Below are 2,720 nucleotides of genomic sequence, written 5' to 3' on the forward strand. Positions count from 1 at the left end.
ATTATTGCCATTTTTTTTCTTCGTTTTAATTTTTTTCTGTTTTTTAAGTTGAAGCATTATTAAATATAATATAGTGAATAGATTTTTTAAGGATATAGGAGAATTTTTTTACAAACATGCATCAAAATGATCCAGTCAAATTCCCTAGACCCCTTATCAATCTACCCCACACACACATAGAAGTACCTACTGCTCTAATATCTATCCCCTTAGATTGGTTTTGTCTATGTTTGAACATATTCTATGTTATACATGGAATAAAGCATATAATTTTTTGTGCCTGTCTTATTTCATTCAAAATGTTTATATGGTTTAGTCAAGTTTTAGAGTTCCTTCTTCTTGCTTGGTCATATTCTATCATATGGATATAGCATAATTTGGTCTTACTTCTTTTGCATACATAGGTAGGAGAGGAATTGTTAGATTATGGATTGTTTTATGATGAGGGGGTGTGTGTGTGTGCATACATAGCGTTTTCATATAATATGTATAATAAAACACACTCAGATTACACTACCAGGCATGGAACCTGAGGCTGAGTGCTTGTACTGAGAAATACTAAGGAAGAGCAACAGTGGCAAACAGACACTGGTGATTGGAACGTGGAATGTGACAAGTATGAATGTAGGAAAATTTGACAGACACTGTTAAGAAAGAAACGGACCACATAAATATTGACATACTTAGCATTAGGAAAATGAAATGGACTGGCATGGGTCATTTTGATTCAGACAACCACGTGATTTTCTATACGGAAAATGAAAAGATGAACAGAAACGGGGTTGTATTCACAATTAAAAAGACCATGTCTAGGTAATTCTTGCAATACAATGTTTTGAGGTACAGGATATATCCATATGCTTACAAGAAAGATCTAGTAATACCACTGTCATTCAAATATATGCACCAATGGCCAGAGTCCAACAAGAAAAAATGGAGGATTTCTACCAACTTTTGCAGTTTTAAGTTGATCAAACATGCAACCAAGATGCAGTAATAATAACAGGTGACTGAAATTAAAATTTGGGAACAAGGAAGAAGGATCAGTTGTCAGGAATCATGGAGTTGGTACCTTAAATGAGGCTGGTGATAGAGTAATACAATTGTGTTCAATCAATCATTTATTAATTGATTGATTGATTGATTGCAAATACCTTTTATAAAAAACACAAGTAGCAACTATACATATGGACCTCTTCTGATGGTCTCCACAGGAATCAGATGTAGAAATAATTGTTGGAGAAGCTCAGTATCCGCTGTGAAAATTAGGCCAGGTGCTAACTGTGGAACAGACCAACTTCTCATTTGTAAGTTAGAGTTGAAGCTAAAGAAAATTAGTACAAAACCACAAGAACCAAATTTGTCATTGAGTATCTCACCTAGTTTTAAAAATTATCTAAAAATCAGGTTTGAGGTTTTGAACACTAATGAACAAAGATCAGATGAGTTGAGGGACGGAGGATATCAAGAATGCAAAAGATTACTACAGAGGTCATGAGCTGTCCCTGCTGTCACCACCATGGAGACATTGTACTGAGTCCTGTTCTTAGTGCTCAAATGACATCTTGCCCTGGGTGCATATGCCGTCAGCCATGATGATGTATGCTTTGGTGGTGGTATCTTACTTCCTCATCACTGGAGGAATAATGTATAATGTTTTTGTGGAACTTCCAAGTGTTGGCTTTATAACAGATGAGGATGGACATCAGACACCAGCAAATTTTTTTGGCCTATACAGAGTAAATGGACAGTATATTATGGAAAGACTTGCATCTAGTTTCCTGTTTGCAAGAGGAGGTTTAAGTTTCATAATCCTAGACTGATCCAATTCACTCCAAAACATTCCAGAACTGATCCAAAACATCCCAAAGCTCAGTAGATTTCTTCTGCTGTTCATTGGATTCATTTGTGTCCTACTAAGTTTTGAGGGGTGTTATGGCTAGAGTAGTCATGCTAATGAAACTGCTGAGCTTTCTGACAGGTTAAAGAACTCTCTGAGAAGAAATCAGTGGATACTGGATTTGCTCCTGTTAATGAAATTGTGAAGACTATACCAACCCATGGACATGAAATACTGGAAAAGGATGAAAAGTAGACAAAGAAGGAAGACTCTCGTGAAAACTTAGAAAGCTTATAAGAACTGGGACTAGAATTTCTTCTTAGTACTATCACATAGACCAACTTATCACAGTATTATCCCCCTCTACACTGATATATTGATGATGTTAAATGACATTTCCTTCTTAGTTTTTCATTTCTGAAAAAAAATAATTTTATAATACCGAATAAAGTGACTATTTTTTACAGCCCCTTAATAAAAAAATTTTTTAAAATTACAAAGAAAAGGAGGAAGAAAAGACTGAAATGGAAGTCAGATGAGACTCTAATTATTGTGCTAGAATACCAAGAAGCCAAAGCAAAGGTGTGGGAAATTAAGGAACTAAATAGAAGATTTCAAAAGGCAGATTGTGAAAACAAAGCAAAGTATAATGAGGATATATGCACAGAGCTAGAGTCAGAAAATTAAAATGGATGAACTCACTCAGCATTTCTTAACCTGAAGAAACTGAAGAACAAATTCAAGCCTTGATGTGCAATACTTAAGGATGCTTTGGGAAGAATACTGAATGATCAAATAAGCATCAAAAATAATAGGAGTACACAGAGTCACTATATTAAAAAGAATTGGCTGGCACAGAAGAATTTTATGAAAAAATATA

At 34.8% G+C, this 2,720-nt stretch overlaps 1 pseudogene; it reads left to right on the forward strand.

Moving 5' to 3' along the window:
- The first annotated feature begins 1,519 nt into the window (after positions 1-1,519).
- LOC102868398 lies at positions 1,520-1,986 on the forward strand (annotated as a pseudogene).
- The last annotated feature ends 734 nt before the right edge of the window (positions 1,987-2,720 follow it).

The sequence above is a fragment of the Elephantulus edwardii genome, unplaced genomic scaffold, assembly GCF_000299155.1.
Source record: "Elephantulus edwardii isolate Elephantulus edwardi_28Jun2011 unplaced genomic scaffold, EleEdw1.0 scaffold00101, whole genome shotgun sequence".
Lineage (NCBI taxonomy): Eukaryota > Metazoa > Chordata > Mammalia > Macroscelidea > Macroscelididae > Elephantulus > Elephantulus edwardii.